This window comes from Hippopotamus amphibius, chromosome 1 (genome assembly GCF_030028045.1).
Source record: "Hippopotamus amphibius kiboko isolate mHipAmp2 chromosome 1, mHipAmp2.hap2, whole genome shotgun sequence".
Classification (NCBI taxonomy): domain Eukaryota; kingdom Metazoa; phylum Chordata; class Mammalia; order Artiodactyla; family Hippopotamidae; genus Hippopotamus; species Hippopotamus amphibius.
The window spans coordinates 101,539,315-101,556,516 of record NC_080186.1 but is presented as its reverse complement, the minus strand read 5'-3'; positions in this window follow the sequence as shown (position 1 = coordinate 101,556,516).

The following is a 17,202-nucleotide window of genomic DNA, read 5'->3' as shown; positions in this document are numbered from 1 at the left end:
AAAAGAACAGTAAACTCAAGTAAATAGAAAGAGGGAATAATAAAGAGTGGAAATAAATGAAATAGAAAACAAACAATAGAGAGAAAAAAAGCCCCATAAACAATATTTTGAAAAGACCAATAAAATTGACAAGCCCTTAGTTAGACTGACCAAGGAAAAAAATAAAGAGAAAATGCCAATGATAAATATGAAGCATGAGAAAGGATATTCCCACAAGTCCTACATTAATTAATAAGGAGAGATTTTAAACAGCTTTATGCCAAGTTTGACAATGTAAACAAAATGGACAAATCCCTTGAAAAACAGAATTTTTCAAAAATGACACTGAAAGAAATAAATGACCTGGGTATCTGTTAAAGAAACTGAATTCACGATTAAATGTTTTCCACAAAGAACAGTCTGGCCCAGGTAGTGCTAATGGTGAATTCTGTCAAACACTTCAGAAATAATACCAATCTTAAACAATCCCTTACAGAAATAGAGGAGAAAGGGCCATACCTCAACTTTTTCTACGAAGCCAACATATTCATTATACAAAAACCTGGCAAATACACTACAAGAAAAATACAAACCAATATTTCTCATAAACAAAAATCCTTAGCAAAACATTAGCATATCAAATCCATCAATATATAAAAAGAATAACATATCATGACCAAGTGGGGTTTATCACAAATAAATTCAAGCTTGGTTAAAATACAAGAAAAACAATCAATATAATCAATCTCATTAAAAGAAAAAAGGAAAAAATTATGAACATTTCAGTAATTCCAGGAAAATAACTAACAAATTACAGCATCATTTCATGATAAACCTGTAGCAAACTAGGAGTAAAACAGGACATTCTCAATCTGATAAAAGGCACCTATTAAAAAAAACCCTACACCTAACATAACTAATGATGGAACACTTTCCCTCTAAGGTCAGAAACAAGGTTAGGATTTCTACTTGCCTTGCTTTTATGAACATTTTATGTGAAGTTCTTTCTACTAGGCAGAAAAAGAAATAAAAGTTGTAACGACTAGGAAAGGAGAAGTAAAATTATCTTTATTTATAATGGCATGATTTTATGTATAGAAAATTCAAAGGAATCTACCATCCAAATCCTACTAAATGTAATAAGTAAATTCAGCAAGGTTTAAGGATATAATGTAAATATGGAAAACTTACTTATATGTCTGCATACTACCAACAAACAATTAGAAAAGGAAATTAAAAGTCAATACCATTTATAACAGAATCGATAGCATAGGGAATTCCCTGGCGGCCAAGTGGTTAGGACTCAATGCTTTCACTACCAAGGGCACAGATTCAATCCCTGGTCAGGGAAATAAGAGCTCACAAGCCACACTGTGCAGAAAAAAAAAAAAAAAAAAAAAAAAATATATATATATGTATATACATATATATATATATAAAATAATAATAAAACAAAATGAGGAATCATTAGAAAAAAGAATCAATATTATAAAATACCTACAAATAATTTTTTTAATAGGAGATGTGGATTTTTTAAAAAATTAATGAATTAATTTATTTGGCTGTGTCACGTCTTAGTTGCAGCATGCAGGATCTTCCTTGTGGCACGCGGGCTCTTCGTTGCTATGTGAGGGCTTCTCTCTAGTTGTGGTGCTTAGGTTCTAGAGCACAGGCTTAGTAGTTGCGGCGCACAGGCTTAGTTGCCTGACCAGGGATCGAACCCGCAACCCCTGCATTGGAAGGCAGATTCTTAACCATGGGACCACCAGGGAAGTCCCTTTACAAATAATTTTTAAGAGATGTACAAGACCTCTACACTTAAAAATATAAAATCTTGGGCTTCCTAGGTGGCGCAGTGGTTAAGAATCCACCTGACAATGCAGAGGTCACGGGTTCGATCCCAGCTCCAGGAAGATCCCACATGCCACGGAGCAACTAAGCCCGTGTGCCAAAAAAAAAAAAAAAAAAAAAAAAAAAAAAAAATAAAATCTTGCCGAGAGAACTTAAGAAAGATCTAATAAATGGAGAGAGATATGGCATACTCATGGGGTGGTAAAATCAAAATTGCAAAGATGTCAATTCTTACAAAATGGAGCTATAGATTCAGTGCAAGCCCAGTCAAGTTTGCAGCCAGTTTTATGTAGAAATTGATAAACTGATAAAGAAAAGAGTTGGAGAACTTACACAACTTGATTTTAAGTCTCCCTATAAAGTTTTTAGTATTTTTTAAATGACTGTTTTGCTCTTTTCTGTTTCCACGTAAATGTTAGTATTAACTTGTCAATTTCTAAGACAGTATGTTGTTGGTGTAAAGACAGACAAATAGATCAACAGAACAGAAAAAACAAACCCACAATTATAATCTAATGATCTTTCCCAAAGGTGCTAGGCAAATCAACGGGTAAGGAAGAGGCTCTTCAACAAACGGGGTTGGAATCTATTCAGCGACAAAAAGAAATGTACTACACATACTTGAATCAACATGGAAGAATCTCTGAAATATTGTGTACTAGATTGAGAGGAGCCAGACACACAGGAAGACATGCGTAAAAATTCAGTTAATATAGAATCCAAGAAGAGGCACAACTAGTCTGTGGGGACAGAAATCAGAATAGTGGCTGCTTCAGGGTAGAGGAGGGTGATAGCTAGGAAGGGATGCAGAGGAATTCTCTAGTATAATGGCAATGTTTTATGTCTCGTTGGTGTGTTAAGTGGGTTTTTACATTTATCAAAACTCGTTGAACAATCTATATACTTTACTGGCTGTTATTTTGCTTCCATAACCAAATATCACACACACAAACTAGGAGCAGGATAAGGGGGGAGAAAAAGACACTTGAAGATAAATTGTGATATGACACTGTAAGTGAAATGCTAGAGACATGCAGACTTTAATGGGAGAACATGGAAACAGCACAAAGCGCTTGACTGTTGACAAGCGTTCAGCCTAGATCTCTACCCCTTCTGGCATCCCTCGTCAACTTGCTTTCAGGAGCATCAAGTTTTCCAGGGGTTGATGGAGGTCTTAACACCACGAAATGATTCTGGTGTGCCCCTACTCTTGGTTACTTGAACCTAGGACAGTTCATTGTGGTAAAGGGAGATCCTTCACTTGTGGAGGAAGAGAAAAAGAGGGGCAACCCAGAACCCATTCAGTTGCTGACAGATACTTGTTTTACCTGACAATTTTCCCAGTGCTGACTGAAAAATCCATCAGAGTTCTGAATACCCCAGCTTTATGTATCCCTCTAGCACCAAATCCTCTCACTGCCCTTTTGGGGTGTGTGTGTGTGTGTGTGTGTGTGTGTGTGTGTGTGTGTGTGTGTGTGTGTGTTTGGTCCAATTTAACATCAAGATTCAGTCCATCCAAATCTGTTGAAAACTCTGGCTATTTGCAAACAAGGAAAAAATGTATCGCCTCACACACCATGTATCAAAATAAATCCAGATGGATAAAAGGGAAAATTTTCAGTGAAACCAAAATTTGAGAATATTAAGATGAATATTTGCCAGTGCTCTGGGTGGGAAAGGATTTTCTGCACAGATAACCAACAGAGGGAGTCAGAAAACAGCAACAGATTCCTCAATGAAGGTATAAAACATAATACATATCAAGAAGTCATTACAATATTTAAAAATAATTATACAATAATCTGACAGAAAGCATTTGCTACAAATATTTCTGAAAAAGGATTTATATCCTTAATAACTAAAAAAGTAAAGAGGAACACAACAATCACAATATTTTTAAGTAAGCAAAGGACAATATAAATGACTAACAAAGTTGAAAAAAAATGTTACCATCAGAAGTATTCAAACAAATAACCTTGAGATGTCATTTTAAAACCTATCAAAATAACAAAGAGCTTGAAAAATGACAACACCCAAAATCCGGTAAGGTCAGCATTTTTTCCCCCTCACTGTGGAAGGAATATAAATTGGTGCAGTCTTTCTGGAAAGCAGTTAGGCAATTTTGTATCAAAAATCTTTAAAATGTTCTTAACTTTATATTAAGAATTCCACGTGTGTGAGTCTATCCTAAAACCGTCAGAAGTGTGCACACATCTTTATGCCCAAAGATGTTTAACAAAAAAGGAAAACTACCTAAGTGACTAATGATGTGTAATTGATTGAATAAATTGCTGTATATCAAAATGATGGAATATTTTGCAAGCTTTAGAAGTTAGTTTTTGAAAAATGTTTGAAGACCTCAAAGATGCCCCAAATATGTTAATTAAAAAGGAGACACACGTTTATACTCTATAATTTCATCATGTAATAAAACAAAATATACACATATACCTAGAAAAATACTGGTAGAAAATACATGTATTTACTAACTCTTTACTCAAGAGAAAGATGGAGTTCCTGACTTAGAACTCTAGCCCATTTGGGAAGCTTGTTGTATCCTGCCATGGGTTTATGTAGAAGGGAAGACAGTTTCTCACTGTGGGGTATGGAAGGTACAATAATGGGGGAAGTGGAGTCCTCCACTCACACATCCACAGAGCACTTACCATCACTCAGGGATACCAAGTGCTCCTTCTGATTTCTCCCTAGGGACAGAGGGTCCCAAAGGCATTCCTACACATGACTCTGCTCTTTCAACATACAGTGAAAAGAGCTCTGGTATTGGAGAAGAGCCAGTTTTAATTCTGCTTCTTTAGAGCTCTCAGGTTCACGTAATGCCTGTTAAGTAGGCATCCGAATTTACATTGAGCAAAAAAAAGGGCTCTGATGGTTACCAGGACTCTGATGGTTGGGGCTGTCTCACCTGCTTAGTGTGTCTCTGTGTTAGTAGGATATTAATTCTCTTTTAGAGCAGAAAATCTGAAAAGGGGGGTCACAAGAGAATGTCTTTCCCTGGGGGCTTGGAAGTAGAACCCCGAGAGGAGGACCTGTGGGGAGGTGAAGAGAACACCAGGCTGGAAACCAGTCTCCATAAGCCTAGTTGTAGCTTTTGTTTCTCAACTGCCCTGTGACCTGGATGAATTACTTCCTCTGAGTCTCACCTTCTTCATGTACAAAATGGGCATAGTGGCACCTAACCAGCTTAACTTCCTGAGTTGGGGAAGATTAAATTAGCTGCATATGTGCTGTGAAATTGCTTTGCAAAGCAAATCTAACAAATGATTATGTATCTAGTATACGCTGGCTTGTTATGTAAAAATTTAGATCTTGTGTGTCCTTGTTTTTCCTCTGCTGTGTAATTTTGGGGTATAGGGCATATCAGGCTCACAAATGAAAGCATTTATTCACACATCACGAACCTGGCCGAATGGTGTGTGCCTCATTTAACACATGATCAGTAGAGCTACATAAAAATAAAACAAAGCAGAACAACTCTCTTTCTGAGAAAAATCAGATTCTAGGAGTCACAGCCTTCTCCGTAACCCTTCTTGAATCATGGATATTCATTATAACAGGGACAGATACTGTAGGTAGAGGGTACAGCCAGTAAAGAATATAATGACAGATATATTAAAAAGAAACTGGCGATCATACACTTGTAGAACAAGTTTTTCACATCTTGTATAGATGGTCAATATAAACAACATTAAGATATCACCTGTATATGGATGTCCTAACTGCAAAAGCAGAAAATGCAGCAAAGTGATAGAGTGGTTTACGTTTGTTACTGTTGTTATTTCTCCTGAAAACTCCAGGGATGGCCATAATTGGTATAATAGTTAAGAGTGTATGCTTTAGAGTCAGAATAATTTGGGATTGAACCCTAGTACTCAATTGTCTTGCTGTGTGACTTTAAATAAGTACTTTAATCTCCCTACACCCTGGATTTTGAATCTGTTAGAGATATTTTCAAATTCATGGGTCTGCTTTGAGAATAAAAGAGGAAAATGTATATAAGCACTTAGCATCAAGGCCAGCACAGAGTATGTGCTAAGCAAATGACAACAATTACCACTGAGTATTTTTAGCTACCATGATCATTATTTTCAGTATTTTTTTTTCCAATACAGAAGTCAATTGCATTCTTGCAATATGGTTTGATACTTAATACTTAAATACAGTAACAGTTAAAAACTAGAAACTGTAAACTAAAAAAAGATACCGTTTACAACAACAACACACACATACACACACACTTTATTTGCCTAGCAATAAATTGAACAAAATATCTGCAATACCTCCATGAGAAAAATTCCAAAATTACTAAGAGACAAAAGGAACACTTAAATAAAGAGATATATCACCCTTGTAGGTTAGAAGCCTCTATAACGTAAAGATGTATTTTCTCACAAAATAAGTCTATTGATTCAAGACAATTCTAATTAAAGCCACAGCATATTTCATGGAAGTTGAAAAGCTGATTTTAAAAGTTATGTGGAACTTCCTTGAAAACACCACAATGTGCAAGAGAGCTACGATTTATGAAATGTCAATATATATGCCAGTCAGTGACAATAAACTTATAATAAACTTACACTGACAATAAAAAAAAAATTAAAAAAGAGTTATGTGGAAGAAGAAAGGGACCAATATTAGCCAAGATGTTTCAAAGAATAAGGAAGAGAGACTTCACTACCAGATATCGGGACTTACAAGAAGCTGTATTAAGATGCTGTGTTTCTAGGGTAGACAAACTGTCCAATGAAATAGAATAGAGGTTCCAGAAATAGACTTTGAATAGATTGAATTTTATACCTGAGACAGCTGGCATGGAAGGTCAGTAGGGGAAGAGAAGGCTATTTAATAAATTAACCTGGGGGGTATACACATATGGGGGGAAAATGAAATTAGTTCTTAAAATAACTCCAGATAACTCAAAGGCTTAAATGACAAAAGCAAACTTCTATTTTTTTTAGGATAAAATATAGGTGAATATCTATACTACAAAGCTACAGTAATCAAAACAGTATAGTACTGGCACAAAAACAAACATATAGATCAATAGAACAGGAAAGAAAGTGCAGAAATAAATAAGTGCACTTATGGTCAGTTAATCCACAACAAAGGAGGCAAGAATATACAATGGAGAAAAGATAGTCTCTTCATTAAGTGGTGTTGCAAAAACTGGTCAGCTACATGTAAAAGAATGAAATTAGAACATTCTCTAACAACATATACAAAAATAAACTCAAAATGGATTAAAGATGCAAATGTAAGAACATATACCATTGAACTCCTAGAGGAAAACATAGGCAGAACCTTCTGACATAAATCACAACTATATATTTTTTGATCTGCCTCCTAAAGTAAAGGAAATAAAAGCAAGAATAAACAAATGGGACCTAATTAAACTTAAAAGCTTTTGCACAGCAAAGGAAACCATTGACAAAATGAAAAGACAACCTACTGGATGGGAGAACATGTTTGCAAATGATATGACCAATAAGGGGTTAATATGCAGCATATATAAACAGCTCATACAACCCAACATCAAAAACAAACCAACAAAAAACAAACAACTGTATTGAAAGATGGGCAAAAGAACTGAATAGACATTTTTCCAAAGAGAAAATGCAGAAGGCCAACAGGCACATGAATAGATGCAAATCATCAGTGAAATGCAAATCAAAACCACAATGAGATATCACCTCACACCTATCAGAATGGCTATCACTGAAAAGAACACAAATAAGAAATGTTGGCGAGGATGTGGAAAAAAGGGAACTCTTGTACACTGTTGGTGGGAATGTAATTTGGTGTAGCCACTGTGGAAACCATTATGGATGTTTCTCAAAAAACTAAAAATAGAGCTACCATACAATCCAGTAATTCCACTTTTTGGTATATGTCTGAAAAAACAAAAACACTTATTCGAAAAGATATTTGCACCCCAATGTTCATAGCAGCATGATTTACAATAGCCAAGATATGGAAGCAACCCAAGTATCCATCAACAGATGAATGGATAAATAAGATGTGGTATATATATGCAATAGGATACTATGCAGCCATAAAAGGAAAGAAATTTTGCCATTTGCAGCAACATGGATGGACTTGGAGGTCATTATGCTAAGTGAAGTAAGTCAGACAGAGAAAGACAAATACTGGGTGATATCACTTATACGTGGAATCTAAAAAATACAACAAACTAGTGAATATCACAAAAAAGAAGCAGACTCAGACTCACAGATATAGAGAACAAACTGGGGGTTACCTGTAGGGAGGGGCAGAGTGGCAATATAAGAGTGGGGGAGTGAGAGGTACAAGCTATTGTGTGTAAGGCTCAAGGATGTATTGTACAGCATGGGGAATATAGCCAATATCTTGTAAGAACTGTACATGGAAAATAACCTTTAAAATATATAAAACATTTTAAAAATTAAAAAAATTAAGGGGATACTGGCTGGAAGCGAAATTTTTGCTCACATGGTCTTAGAACACAGAGACAGCTATTGTATTGTTTATAATTTCTGGTTTTTATATTATCTTTGTAAATTAAAAATACTTCCATATAAATATTGTCAGGTCTGTGTGAATATGTATGTAAGGTGGAGGCAGTGACTTAGTATTTCAAGTATTATTGAAGAAGAAAATAAGGGTGACTATCTTTCTAATCCTGGGGTAGGGAGAAATTTTTAAACAAAAATGCTAACTATACAATTTTATTTTTTTAAATTTTTATTCCTTTTTATAAATTTATTTTTTTATTTATTGGCTGTGTTAAGTTTTCATTGCTGTGTGTGGGCTTTCTCTAGTTGTGGGGCTGCTCTTCATTGTGGTGTGCGGGCTTCTCTTTGTGGTGGCTTCTCTTGTTGCAGAGCATGGGCTGTAGGCGTGTGGGCTTCAGTAGTTGTGGCACACGGGCTCAACAGTTGTGGCTTGCGGGCTCTAGAGCACAGGCTCAGTACTTGTGGCATACGGGCTTTGTTGCTCTGTGGCATGTGGGATCTTCTCAGCCCAGGAATCGAACCAACATCCCCTGCATTGGTAGGCAAATTCTTAACCACTGCGCCACCAGGGATGTCCCCATACAATTTTAAATTAATAACATTTTTATATTAAAATTAAGAACTTCTGTTCATCAGCAGACACCTTAAACAATGTGAAAGACAATTTACAAATGGATTGGGAAGAGAAATTTTCAATACATGTAACTCACTGTGGGTTAACATCAGGAGCACACAGAGAATGCCTACAATTCAGTCAGAAAAGAACAAACTTTCTCCCTCCCTTGCCCCCTGTAAAAAATGGCAAAGACATAAATAGGCAGTTCACAGAAGAGGAAATATAAAAAGATGTTCAGCCTGAGGGAAATGCCAATAAAGTTCACAATGAGATATATTTTATATTCATTTAATTGGAAAAAATTAAGAATCCCAACTGCACTAAGTACTGGAGGATATGAATCCACAAGATCTTCTATACTTTGCTGGTAGGAGTGTAAATGTATGCAAATTCTTTACAAAGCAATTCAACATTATCTTAAATGTTAGTCACGCACCTATCCTATGACCCAGCAATTTCGTTTCTAGATAAATATCCAAAACAAATTACTGAACGTATGCAGGGATGTTAATAGCAGCATTCTTCATAATGGTAAAATCTGGAAACAGTGGGAATAGGCAATCATGAATACACCACAATGTATTTATTCACATATCATTGGACATTATACTCATATAATTGAACTCACATAATTGAATAGTCAAAACAATAAATTTCAGTTATTCACAACAGTGTGAATGTTCTGTTTCACTGGGTCCTCTGAGAATAAACCAAGATCGGATTCAACGTGGGAACGTTTTTCTTAGGGGAAGTGCTTGTGAGAGAAAATGGAAAGGAAGGCTAGGAAGGCTGGGAGAGCCATCACACGGGGATGTGAGTCCCACCGAGTGAAGAAGGAAGAAGAAAGGAAGGTTGGGTTGACGTGGCCTAGATGCTGTTGGTTACCTCGTGGTCCTCTCGCCAAGTCAGCTGCCAGGGGAGCCCTGTGTCTCTCAGGAATGAGGCTGCCGTGGTGTCCCTGCCACATGCAGTCACTGGCAGGGAGAAGCAGAAAGCGTGGCCTGGGTGCAACTCAGAAATAGGCGACAAGCACAGGAGCTGGGCCCTTGCAAGTATACTGGCATTCTCATGGCTACCGCAGATGACTTAGCAATATAATACTGAGTGGGGAAAAATAATAAGACTGCATTCAGGATAATATCCTTTCTGTAAGATTAAAACTAGCTAAAGCAAAAAGTAAAAAATTAAAACATAAAACATCTCTTAGGAATATGTATAATAAAACTAAGTTTAAAAAAAAAACCAAGGGAATGATATACACAGGAATCAAGATAGTAGGTGTGAGTGGCAAAATGACAGGATACAAGAGCAGTAGTAAGGGAATGGAAGCTATTGCCAATATTTTAGTTTTCATGTTTGTATAGGATTCCTGTTTCAGTTATGTTATTCAAGAAAAATGGGTCAGTAAGTATATACAAGCATACATTTATATAAACAAAGAAGGCTATGCATGGACCAAAAGTGACAATGTTTCATGAAAAAAGAATTATGATTAATCTAATTTTGTGACTGTAAGGCCAAAAATATTGTCCATTTTCTCTCCTATTATACACAATAATACTAATAATACTATTAGTATTATATTATACTACTACTACTAACACTAATTTCAATAGTACAATAGTGATTGATCTATTGATGGATGAAAAAAATGTCTGCATATCATAGATTAAATTATAGGTGTCTTAGGGTCTCTTTGTGCCTTGGTTTCCAAATCTGTAGAATGGGAATAGTAATGTTTTCTCTCTAGTGTGATTATAAAAATTATACAAGCTTATGTTCACACAAAAATCTGTACATAAATGTTCATAGCAGCATTATTCACAATCTCCAAAAACTAGAAACAACCAAATTAACTTCAGTGGTTAAATGGATAAACAAACTGTGGAATACGGCTTAGCAATAAAAATGAATGACACAGGTGAATTCACAGGCACTACGCTAAATGAAAGATCTCAGTATCAAAAGATAACATACTATATGATTCCCTTTTTATGATATTCTGGAAAAGGCAAATGTGTTGAACAGAGTATAGATCAGAGGTTTCTAGGGGTTATAAGAGGGGAGAGGGTCTAGTTAAAAAGAGGTAGCAGGAGGGAATTCTTTAGGATATTCAAATTGTTCTATATTCTGGCTGTAATGCTGGTTATAAGAACCTATACATGTGTAAAATGTATAGACTTATACACCAAAGTGTGAATTTTACTCTACATAATTTTTTAAATTAAAGTTTACGGAATTCGTACTATATCCTGTAATCTCTAACAGTAGAAGGATGATTTAACCTTTTGAAACAGAAGTTAAACTACATAACATGAAAATGTAACTTTTGAGATTTCCATGAATCTAGTTTTCATTCCAAAATTACCTTTCATTCTAGTCAATTTAATCAATTCTGAGACTTTCTATATCTGCTGGCCTGTAGGGGGCAAGGGGAAAGAAGGCTGCAACTTATGATGCTAATGGGAGTAAGAAAAGATCTTTGATTAGAGCATTTTAAAATTTCTCTTTTTAATCATTGTGGGTGTTGACAAGTAACTTGAAACCACTGAGCAGATGCTATGACTGAGAAGAGCCAGGTCCAAGCACCATCCTGCCCAGAGCGCTAGGGGCAGGGTTTCACCTAATCCTGAGGTTGCTTAACCCTCCCTGTGTGTAGTTCCAGCTGGCCTTTTATTTGAGGATGGGAATGGTGGGAATAAATATTTATATTCAAATATGTTAAGTAAAAACAGTAAAGGTTCTTTATGTCTAAAATGGCCAAAGGGAGAAAATGGGTGGTATTGACCAGCTGTAAGAGAATAAGACAATGGATGTAAAAGAATTGAGTAATAACCTCGTGACTGAATTTAATACCCTAGTATATGTATCTGTCTCCCAAATGTGCTCAAACCCCAAGGTAGAGTTCCTGGAAGCACGGGGTTTATTACATGGAAATCCAGGTGGGTATAGGCTGTAAACAGAGTAAGTTTTCCTTTCACTTAGAGTGATACCGACTCATTCACCAAGAAAAATTAGCTTGAAAAGTACAGGTGTGCTTCCTCAAACACTGTTTAAACAGCCCCTCCCTCCCACAATGAGAGGAAACAAAAATCCCACACAACCCAAGAGATTAACACTGCTGCGATTATTTTCATTTCAAAAAGGGTCCACTTAAAATATTTACTCTGGTAGGTCCTTCAGGTAGGGACCACCTCTGGGGCATTTAGACTTCTTTCATAAATCATTAACCACCGAGCTGAGGTCACACAGTGAGGGAGAGTTCAGAGTCCCTGCCAATTGAAGATCAATACAAGCAAAGGTGCATCATCTCTGAAATGATGTGAGTCGATGGGAGACAGGTGATTATGATTTACACCCAATGCTTTAGGAACTATGTCTATGGGATGAAGGGAGTGTTCTCTATACTGTGGACGTGGAAAACTGCTCTTTCCGAAATGGGCTGCAGGGTGCCCTGAGAGAAACTGGCCTGTCCTGCCACCTCTGCCATTTGTCCTCTTTCTATTCAAAGGGCCCATGACCGCAAGTGACAAGTATTGGTGAAGTTCAATCCACTCTGCCTCTGGGCCTCACTTGCTCATTATAGAAGGCTGCAATTGCACTTCAGATTGGCAGTGTAAAACCTATTGTCATATTTTATGTGATGATGTTAACTCTGCTATGAAATTATACCCGGAGAATACCCCAGAGCCGGCTCAGTACACATAAACAGCCATTTATCAGATGCAACCCATAATCTTCCCACTGCCGTGACCCCTTCTGTAATTTTCCCTCAGATGACAAGCTACAAATGAAGAGTGTACTTAGATTTTGGTTATAAGGTTTAAAATATGGATGTGGATATAAAAAACTAAGCCCTTCAAGAAGCAACCAGGGAGTTTTCCCATTAAATTCTAAGGGCCTTTGTCCATCTGTTCTGTAATCATACAAGACTCTCGTGATCCCTTCGCTGACCTCAGGCGCAATTTCTTACCCACTGACTCTGTTTCACCTCTAACACCTCCCTCCCTCGCCCATCACACACTCACATGCCCATTCCCCCTCCCACCCACAGCACATGCACTTTTCTCATACGTGCTTATAGAAAGTCTCTAAGATGAGAACCTCATCATGTCTGTGGACATACTGATGGAAACTTTAATCGCCGGGTTACGTTTCTTCCAGAAAAAGAACATTTCATGAAGTACTACTGGGTGACAAACACTATGTACTATGCACCTTACACCTGTGCTCTCATTTTATATATGAAGAAACAGAGGTTGAGAACAAACTGTGTCTGAGGCTGCACAGAATCAACAGTTGAAGCCAGAAACCAAGACCAACAGACTCTGTACTGGTTTCCTGGGCTGCAGTAACAAATTACCACAACCTAAGTGGCTTAAACAATAAAAATTTGCTCTCTTACAGTTCTGGAGGTCAGGAGTTTGAGGTCAAGGTGTCAGCAGACCGCACTCTTTCCAGAGTCTCTACGGGAGAGTCTGTTCCTTGCGTTTCAGCTTCTGGGGGCTGCCAGCATTCCTTGGCTTTTGGCGGTGTGTCCCCCTGCTTCATCTTCATATCACCGTCTCTGTGTGTCTCTCAAAGCTCCCTCTGCCTTGCTCTTAAAAGGATATCTGTAAAAAAAAAAAAAAAAAAAAAGGATATCTGTGACTGCATTTAAGGCCTATCTGGATACACCAGGATAAGCCCCTTAACTTAATCAAAATACTTAATCACGTTTCTTACCATTTAAAGTAACACTCGCAGGTTCTAGGAATTAGATGTGGTATCTCTTAGGGGGGCTATTTTTCAGCCTAGCACAGACTCCAAAGCCATCAAAGTCCTGGTGGACTGAGGTCCCCATCACTAATCACACATAGGAAATCCTTGAGCTGGAGGAACTGGAGGGAGGGAGTGCCTAGCCCATGAAGTGCAAGTTGCTCCCCGGCCAGCCTCCTCTCACTTGAATTTCCAACGACCTGAAATTCACAAACTAAATTCCTTTTGCTTCAAACATGAAACATTATGGAAAAAAACGCAATGTCTGGGAAGAGTCATGAGGCCTTACCAGCCACGATCACCTTAACAGAGATCAGTTTATCAGATTAACGCGAGTCACCCACAGCCCTGAAGAAAGGCAACAAAATCAGGTCAGGTCTGATAGCTAAGATGGGATATTAATGCTGTCTTCATGTACAACACTGTGTTGACATGAACAATGGCTTTGAAATGCCCCTTGAGTCTTTTTTTGTTCTTTGTTTGAATCCTTATCTGCTGGACACCAGAATATCTGGATGAAAAAAAAATGCAGCATTTAATTAATTATGTGTAAGATTTATCTACATAACTTTTATATGCTTGATTATCCACAGAAGGCCATCACCTTATAGGTTTAAATTGGTTGTCAAATTGGCATTTTTTGACTCGTTTGTTGTTCCCATGTCCCTGTGCTGGAAACACTACACAATATTGTTTTTCCTCCGAAAAAGACGTCTTTGTAACCTTTTAAAAAATGCTTCTTTTTCAAAGAATTTTATGTCAACATTAAAGAACATTTTTGAAAGGATAAAAAATTACCCATGATCCTGCCAACCTAGCAAATGAGAGTGTTCGTGCGAGAGGAGGGCGTGCCAACATCATGCTGACTCTACTGCCCCAGCAAGACCTTGAGCCTGGATGCAGAGAGGAACAGAAAAATCTTAGCCTCTCAGTTGTGAGACCCAGACCTATTTCAAGGGTTGATGAAAGCATGTAGGCACCCTGGCAACAGTCTTACAAGAAAACAGGTCCTCGTCCTGCCCTGGCACCTGAAAATGCTAACAGATTAGATAAAGTAAGTGGACAACAGCCTGGTACGTCCCAGGTGCTATACATTTTCCAGGTGATTCACTGGAGGATCAGTGATGGAACTTTGGTTGTAAGAAATCTGAGTCCTTGTGGAGACTGGGATTGTCCAATGCAAAATGCTCTGTTGGTGGCTTGCCAACATTCAAGCTACCTCTTTCCACTCTCTGTTGAGCCCAAGGAAGGCACTCTTACCTTTAGGATACCAGGAAATACTAGAGAAAGTCTCCTTTTTTTTTTTCCTGAAGGACAACACTAAAATATATTATAGAATATAGCTTAAATCCAAATGATTGCCGTGCGAACGTGAAGATATGCGCTAACCACAGGTGAAAATCATCAGGGTGGTGAAATCAGCTTTGCTGACCCTGCTGTTTCACCCTTTCTGCTCCCTGAAATGCAGCCCCCAACCCCTCATGCTGCTCTCCTAACACACCTGCTGTCACAAAGGAGAGGAGACTGATGGCCCCTCATTCAATCTAAGTTATGAAGGTTTCAATGTGGAGCTCCTCCTCCGAGTCTCTGCGGAGCCTGGAGAGGACACCAAGGGATGAGTCCACCCTGGAGGCACTGGGTCCTGTGGCAGATGAAGAAAGTTTTCTAAGACTGGGGGGAGGGGTGGCGACTTTGCCAGAACACCTCGACCCCTCAAGTCACATTGAAGGGTGGCTTCTTTCTTTGCTTAAATAAAAGCTAGATCTTGTTGGAATGTGTCTGCATTTGCACATGAGTGCATGCCCTCAAAAAAGAGATACTAAAAAGTAGAGTGCTTCCAGGTAAAACCACAAATAATTGCGCTTCAGAAAATCACTGTCAAATGAGTCTAGTAGTAATTTCAGTTAAAAGAGGTTTATTTTCATTTGTCTGTTTTGGTTTCATGACACTGAATAAGACAGCAGAGAATTTAATGGAAAGTGGCCTGGACTGGAGAGAGCAGGAATTTAGCTGTGGGTCCAACAGGAAGCCTCTGTAACCTCAGGCAAGGCAGTGAGCCCTCTCCACTCCACTCTCCTCATCTGTAAAATGGGTGCTGCAGCTGTCTGGCTAAGAGGCCATTTCCAGCTCTGGAATTCTGATTTAACTGTTTTACAAATTTGGGTGCTCTTAAAACCAGAGTCTGCTTTATAACTACACGAAGTAGAAGTAACTTGGATTCCATTACCAAATATCACTTGAGCACCAAATTCATGTTAGGCTTAATGATGACTAATACCCAAGAGTCAACACATGGGAGGTTTGGCTTATGCTTTCCTTCTATTTCTCTTCTCAACATGATTATTTCCAGACTGTCAGAGGCTCATAATTTGGAAGGAGTCTTGGAGATTTGCTCAATCCATCTGCCCAGGGCAGGAACATCCTGACACACGGGGCTCTTGAACATGCAAGGCTCACTCTCTCCCATGGACATCTACTCTGTTCTAAGAAGACTCTTACTTACAAATATTTTCCTTATAATTAAACAAATTCTGTTTCCCATTAAGTCTTCTAACATGTCTTACAAATAAACTACTCCTTTCTTTTTTTTTTTTTATACTTTGTAAACTTTTTTTTTTATTTTTTTATTTTTTTCTTTTCATTTTATTTATTTATTTATTTTTTTTTTTGGGGGGTACACCAGGTTCAATCAACTGTTTTTATACACATATCCCCATATTCCCTCCCTTCCTTGACCCCTCCCCCTCGAGTCTCCCCCACCCTCCCTGCCCCAGTCCTCTAAGGCACCTTCCATCCTCGAGTTGGATTCCCTTTGTTATACAACAACTTCCCACTGACTATTTTACAGTTGGTAGTATATATATGTCTGTGCTACTCTCTCGCTTCGTCTCAGTTTCCCCTTCACCCCCCGCCCCCTCCCATACCTCGAGTTCTCCAGTCCATTCTCTGCATCTGCTTCCTTGTTCTTGTCACTGAGTTCATCAGTACCATTTTTAGATTCCGTATATGTGAGTTAGCATACAATATTTGTCTTTCTCTTTCTGACTTACTTCACTATGTATGACAGATTGTAGTTCTATCCACCTCATTACATATAGCTCCATCTCATCCCTTTTTATAGCTGAGTAATATTCCATTGTATATATATGCCACATCTTCTGTATCCATTCATTTGTTGATGGGCATTTAGGTTGCTTCCATGTCCTGGCTATTGTAAAGAGTGCTGCAATAAACATTATGGTACAAGTTTCTTTTGGGATTATGGTTTTCTTTGGGTATATGCCCAGGAGTGGGATGACTGGATCATATGGTAGTTCTATTTGTAGTTTTTTAAGGAACCTCCAAATTGTTTTCCATAGTGGCTGTACCAACTTACAGTCCCACCAACTGTGCAGGAGAGTTCCCTTTTCTCCACACCCTCTCCAACATTTGTTGTTTCCAGACTTTGTGATGATGGCCATTCTGATTGGTGTGAGGTGATACCTCATT